The sequence below is a fragment of the Silurus aristotelis genome, assembly GCF_946808225.1.
Source record: "Silurus aristotelis genome assembly, chromosome: 8".
Classification (NCBI taxonomy): Eukaryota; Metazoa; Chordata; class Actinopteri; order Siluriformes; family Siluridae; genus Silurus; species Silurus aristotelis.
Window position 1 is genome coordinate 23333201 of NC_139581.1, and position 7172 is coordinate 23340372.

Below are 7172 nucleotides of genomic sequence, written 5' to 3' on the forward strand. Positions count from 1 at the left end.
ATCTCGCTTACGGCCATACCAGGCTGAGAACGGTCGATCTCGTCTGATCTCGGAAGCTTAGCAGGGTCGGGCCTGGTTAGTACTTGGATGGGAGACCGCCTGGGAATACCAGGTGCTGTAAGCTTAAATTTTTTTGTTCTTTGCTTTCATGCTTTATTTAGGGATGAACATCTACAGTGGTGGATAAAGTGTGATAAAAGTTGAACTGGAATAGCAGAAAAGGCATATAAGCAAACAAACACGCTGACAAGCAAAAATAAATTGGCAATTTGACAAAGCAACTCTCGCTTACAGCCATACCACTTTGAGAACGCTCAATCTCGTCTGATCTCAGAAGCTAAGCAGGGTCGGGCCTGGTTAGTACTTGCATGGGAGACCGCGTGGGACTACCAGGTGCTGTAAGCTTAAATTTTTTTTTTCTTTGCTTTCATGCTTAATTTAAGGATGAACATTTACCGTGGTGGATAAAGTGTGATAAAAGTTGAACTGGAATAGCAGGAAAGGCATATATAAGCAAACAAACACGCTGACAAGGAAAAATAAATTGGCAATTTGGAAGCGCGAATCTCGCTTACGGCCATACCACTCTGAGAATGCTCGATCTCGTCTGATCTCGGAAGCTAAGCAGGGTCGGGCCTGGTCAGTACTTGGATGGGAGACCGCCTGGGAATACCAGGTGCTGTAAGCTTTAATTTTTTGTTCTTTGCTTTCATGCTTTATTCAGGGATGAACATCTACAGTGGTGGATAAAGTGTGATAAAAGTTGAACTGGAATAGCAGGAAAGGCATATAAGCAAACAAACACGCTGACAAGCAAAATCAAATTGGCAATTTGGAAGAGCAAATCGTGCTTACGGCCATACCACTCTGAGAACGCTCAATCTCGTCTGATCTCAGAAGCTAAGCAGGGTCAGGCCTGGTTAGTACTTGGATGGGAGACCGCCTGGGACTACCAGGTGCTGTAAGCTTTAATTTTTTTTTTCTTTGCTTTCATGCTTAATTTGAGGATGAACATTTACCGTGGTGGATAAAGTGTGATAAAAGTTGAACTGGAATAGCAGGAAAGGCATATAAGCAAACAAACACGCTGACAAGGAAAAATAAATTGGCAATTTGGAAGCGCGAATCTCGCTTACGGCCATACCACTCTGAGAATGCTCGATCTCGTCTGATCTCGGAAGCTAAGCAGGGTCGGGCCTGGTCAGTACTTGGATGGGAGACCGCCTGGGAATACCAGGTGCTGTAAGCTTTAATTTTTTGTTCTTTGCTTTCATGCTTTATTCAGGGATGAACATCTACAGTGGTGGATAAAGTGTGATAAAAGTTGAACTGGAATAGCAGGAAAGGCATATAAGCAAACAAACACGCTGACAAGCAAAATCAAATTGGCAATTTGGAAGAGCAAATCGTGCTTACGGCCATACCACTCTGAGAACGCTCAATCTCGTCTGATCTCAGAAGCTAAGCAGGGTCGGGCCTTGTTAGTACTTGGATGGGAGACCGCCTGGGACTACCAGGTGCTGTAAGCTTTAATTTTTTTTTTCTTTGCTTTCATGCTTAATTTGAGGATGAACATTTACCGTGGTGGATAAAGTGTGATAAAAGTTGAACTGGAATAGCAGGAAAGGCATATAAGCAAACAAACACGCTGACAAGCAAAAATAAATTGGCAATTTGGAAGAGCAAATTTTGCTTACGGCCATACCACTCTGAGAACGCTTGATCTCGTCTGATCTCGGAAGCTAAGCACGGTCGGGCCTGGTCAGTGCTTGGATGGGAGACCGCTTGGGAATACCAGGAGCTGTAAGGTTTAATTTTTTTTTCTTTGCTTTCATGCTTTATTTAGGGATGAACATCTACAGTGGTGAATAAAGTGTGATAAAAGTTGAACTGGAATAGCAGGAAAGGCATATAAGCAAACAAACACGCTGACTAGCAAAAATAAATTGGCAATTTGGAAGAGCGAATCTCGCTTGCGGCCATACCACTCTGAGAACGCTCGATCTCGTCTGATCTCGGAAGCTAAGCAGGGTCGGGCCTGGTTAGTACTTGGATGGGAGACCGCCTGGGAATACCAGGTGCTGTAAGCCTAATTTTTTTTTTTGTTTTGTTTTCATGCTTCATTTAAAGATGAACATCTACTGTGGTGGATAAAGCGTGATAAAAGTTGAACTGGAATAGCAGAAAAGGCATATAAGCGAACAAACAAACTGAAAGGCAAAAATAAATTGGCAATTTGGAACAGCAACTCTTGCTAACGGCCATACCACTCTGAGAACGCTCGATCTCGTCTGATTTCGAAAGCTTAGCAGAGTCGGATGTGGTAAGTACTTGGATGGGAGACCGCCTGGGAATACCAGGTGCTGTAAGCTTTAATTTTTTTTTGTTTGGCTTTTATTTGCTTTCATGCTTTATTTAAAGATGAACATCTACTGTGGTGGATAAAGTGTGATAAAAGTTGAACTGGAATAGCAGCAAAGGAATATATATAATAAGCAAACCCTTCGCTATCTGTCCGGTGGTGGTGTAGCAGTTAATGTCTTGGTCTCTAATGTAAGACTTTCCTTGTTTGACTCTTACCTTCAGTTTCATATTGAACATAATAAGAAGTTTTTAAAAACAGAACAATGAAAGGTCATTAAAATTGGTTTCTGGTAAATCATGGTATATTAGTGCTGCAGGTGTTGGAGATGTGGTTCTTGTACCTGAGTCACTTCTCATAGACTTCTGGTTACTGAGAGAATGTACAGGACGGAGAAGTTTTGACCCTCTACCATTATGATCTAAGAGAAAACAGTGGTGTCCTAATTATAGAAAAGACAAGAGTCTAATAAGCAAATGCTTCTTTCCCTCTCCTGTGTTAGTGTAATGGTCAGTGAAGTGGTCGCTGCTATCTGACTCACCCGGTTCGATTCCTACCGCTTAGCTTTCCTTTAAATTGTTTAAAAAGTTTTAAAAGAACCAAAAAAGGTCCTAAAATTCAGGCTCTTGCAGGAGATCCTGTGGCTCAAATGGAAGCGCTTTGCCTCTGGATTGAGAGGTTGCTGGTTTAAACCCCCGCCAGGGCTCAAAGTTAAGAGTGTCGAAGGTTCTGCTGGTCAGGTATGGCTGCGTGGACGGTTGGATGTGAACGGTTTCCGATGGTGTATCCTGAAGCAGGGGGGCAATATCCGGGTATCTGCCCCCCCAGCGCTTGAGAAGCTGAAAACAGAGGGTTATGAAGCAAAAACGTCCAAAAAAGTAAGTCCAATTTCGACTTAGTTTTGCATATATAGGGAAAAAGTCTGCCAAAAACCTATCACCTTCACTTTTTCTGAGGCAGCAGGTCTTCACAGCCTGTGTTCACAGTTAACAACTCCATTGCTCACCACACACTACTTTCCACACAGCCTACCCAGTATGGGGACAAGCCAGATTCGAACCAGCAACCTCTGAGCGCAGAGGTAAGGCTTTTATCACAAAGCCATCAAGTCCCACAACTCACCTTCTGTTTTTGGGGGGTTTATCCTTTGTTTCGTGCTTCAAAGCAAGTAATTCAGACCAGACAAAAACACAGACAGCAGGATTCGAACCCTGAACCCCACCAACAGCGAAATACCAGTCTTAACCCACTGAACCATCGGGAAGGACCGGCTGCGACGATTGTTTAGAGCAGTCCTATCTTTTCTTTCAATCCATCAAGACAAGAATATAATGCTAACGACAGAGGTAGGAAGCAAACCCATATCATGACTAGCAGGAACAAAGTAGGATTTGAATCCTGATTCATACCATTAGCAAGGCACCAGCATTAACCCACTGAACCATCAGGAAGGACAAGCTGGAAAGCTTGTTTAGAGCAGGTCTATATTTCTTTTCAACCCATTTAAAACAAAAATATATCGCTAAAAAAAATGTAGGAAGTGAATCCTGATCGCGACTGGCAGGCAGAAAGCAGGATTCAAACCCTGAACCCCACCAAAAGCAAGACATTTGATTTAACCCACTGAACCATCAGGGAAGACAGGCTGAGAGGTTTGTTTAGAGCAGGTCTATCTACCTTTGAACCATCAACACAAGAATATAAAGCTAAAGAAAGATTTGGGAAGCAGGAACATAACCTACATCACAACTAGCAGACAGAAAGCAGGACTGATGATGGTGGAATGGGCTGAGATGAGTAATGAGTGTGTGTCGAGTGTTAAGTCTAGGACGAGGCACCAGCCTTAATCCAATGAACCATGGAAGAGATCAGACTGGGAAGCATGTTTAGATGAGGCACAAACCTTAAACCACTGAGTGACAACTGCTGAAAAGCATGTGTGCTTTTTGGAGGGTTCATACTTTGTTTCATGCTAGCGAAAACATTCTGTGCATAGCCTTTTTTTGTACAGTGTGGGCGATTTAGAGCATGTGGGAAAGGCAACTGTGTGTAGAGCCATTCGTACAGTATGTCTGGCACTTAAACAGTTCTTACCCACGTTTGTACAGTTCCCTGCCCATAAACCTTTGCTTGTTATTAAAGACGAATTCCACAGAGTGGCACGTTTGTCCTTTGTAGTAAAATCTATGACGCATATTTAATATTTAGTCATATTATTTATATCTATACATGTATTCATTATGCGCACACACACTTCATACTTCCATAACTTTCTGTTTCAGGGTTTCCAAATGTAATTGGGTGCATTGATGGCACTCACATTCCTATTAAAGCTCCACCAATAAATGAGGGAGACTATGTTAATAGGAAATCTATTTATAGTATCAATGTGCAGGTAACAACTTTTTTCCCTTCTTAAAATCATTAAAGTCATTACTTTTTCCACTAACCAGGTAATATGTGAGGCAACCCAAATCATTACCAATGTCAAGGCAAAATGGCCAGGATCTGTGCATGATGCCAGAATTTTCCGCGAGTCATCATTATGCCAGACATTTCAGCCAGCAGGGTATGTTTTGCTTTATACAATTGTTTTTTTTTCCTTTTTACTATATTTGTGTTATACACTTCAATCATTACAGGACAGTACAATTGTTACTTGCTGGAGGACAGAGGATACCCTTGTCTGCCCTATTTATTGACACCCTACCCTGAACCTGAGCCTGGACCACAGACACGGTTTAAACTGGCTCACAGCCGAACACGGGCCAAGGTGGAGATGTCTATAGGGATCCTCAAATCTCGGTTTCAGTGTCTGCGTGGGTTAGTCCAGAGAGGGCATGTGACATTATAGTGGCTTGTGTTGTGCTTCACAATATTGCCCCTATAAGAGGAGAGAGACACCCTCTTTGTATTAAGGAAGATGGCCCAGTGGAACACCTACAGATTTTAAAGGCCAACAGAGACGGAAGACTTTTGAGAGACAGGATCTGTCAAAATTACTTTTATAAATTTTTTTGCACTGGTCTGCCAGGCAGTTTATTTCTTTATTTCCTGAAAAACAATAAAAGTTAAATTCAATAAAATGTTTTTTTTAAATTGCTTTACACATACTACATACACACACACACACACACGCACGCACACACAAACATATTTTATATATATATATATATATATATATATATATATATATATATATATATATATATATATATATATATATATACACACACATACATATATACACACACACATACATATACACACACACACACACACACACACACACACACACACACTCACACACTCACTCACACAACACTTTTAACATGCAACAGATTAATATTCAGACAAGTTGTCACCTTAAGGCGATGCTCCAGTAATTCAATTTCAAGTGCTGCTTTTTTAATGAGGAGCCTTTTCTCTTCCATTTGAAGCTGTATAACGTCCATCTCCATGTCACTTTTTCTTATTTGTTTTTGAAGATGGACCTTATACAGCTTCTTTGCTGGCAACTATTAAGGTGGAAAAAATGTAATAAATGAGATTGTTTGGTCAGACAATAAAATTCAAATATGGACACCTGGACACAAATTCTTACCCTGCTTAGATTGTGTGCTGAGGTTGAAGGACCCTCATCTGTGGGCAAATCCCTAGGTATGTACTGTGAAAGGACAATGACAGTTTGTTACTCTATACATTATAATGGTATGCATCATACCTCAGTGGATCTACCAGCATTGTCCACTTCTGTCACAGCAGATGTGGTCTCTTTATTGTCATCTTTATCATCTTCATCCTACAGGAGAAATATTCAAGTATACATTATCTGACCAAAAAAAAAAAAATATCTAAAAGCAACTAAAGGTACCTGACAACAAATCACTTACAACTGTGACAGTGTTCTTTCTGGAGGGTCCAATAATACAATACGTCCATCAGTATCTATAAGAACACACAACCCATTAAATTCTCAATATTATCAAAGAAAATAATACATGAAAAGAGTAACATGTCAGACTAAGATCACAGTAGCCTATCCATCATATGCAGTTAAATAAAATAAGCCTACATAAAAATTAATCTTGTTCAAAAAGCCTTTAAGTGACAGAGAGAGTAATTTATTAGGACAAAAAATGAAAAAAATCATAGAGGTAAACTTACATTTCACCATTTTTTCACCATCACTTGTGGTGCATGGTGTGTGCGATGAACTGCCCCCTGGAATGCCAGCAACCACTGGTCGCCCTTTATTAAGGGACAGAGCCAGCTCCTCAGATGGGGTGAGGGGAGGTGGTGGTGGGCCCCCGCCAGTTAGACGGGCTTCAGTCTTCTTTCTATTAGCTACATGACAGAATGAATATACTATATACTGTTATAATAATAGTTCAGTAATTGTGTAATCAAATATTACCTTTTTGCAGAATGTTTTTAAGTTTTATTTTGACTTGGCTTAAAGTTCTTGTGGCTCCAGAAGGATTACACCTTATTAAATAAGAAATATACATTATTATTTTAAACTAAAGAAATAAATGGCAGGAAAAGTAAATGCTTTCATAGTGATATAACATATTCAAAAGGATGTATAAGTCATACTTCATTATTTTGCATTATAATAAAACGGGAGCCAATACCAAATTTGTAATTTAATACACTCACGCATTTACTCTGTCCGTTATTTTTTGCCAAGCCAACTCTCTTGCTTTAGCCGATGCAGCTGTATTGCTTCTTTTTAATATTATTGGCTTAAACTCCTCATAAGCATGCATTAAAACCTCCAACTCCACCTCTGTGAAATACGCAGCTA

The 7172-nt window shown here is 40.4% G+C and overlaps 2 long non-coding RNA genes across 2 annotated transcripts; both read right to left on the minus strand.

Moving 5' to 3' along the window:
* Window positions 1-5326: 5326 nt before the first annotated feature.
* LOC310729504 lies at window positions 5327-6150 on the minus strand. The gene is made up of 4 exons (XR_014534577.1): window positions 6087-6150; window positions 5967-6029; window positions 5728-5880; window positions 5327-5416 (listed from the first exon to the last, which is right to left on the minus strand). It is a non-coding gene; the product is annotated as an uncharacterized lncRNA (long non-coding RNA).
* Window positions 6151-6261: 111 nt separating this feature from the next.
* LOC310730466 lies at window positions 6262-6796 on the minus strand. The gene is made up of 3 exons (XR_014534847.1): window positions 6780-6796; window positions 6530-6709; window positions 6262-6310 (listed from the first exon to the last, which is right to left on the minus strand). It is a non-coding gene; the product is annotated as an uncharacterized lncRNA (long non-coding RNA).
* Between the last annotated feature and the right edge of the window lie 376 nt (window positions 6797-7172).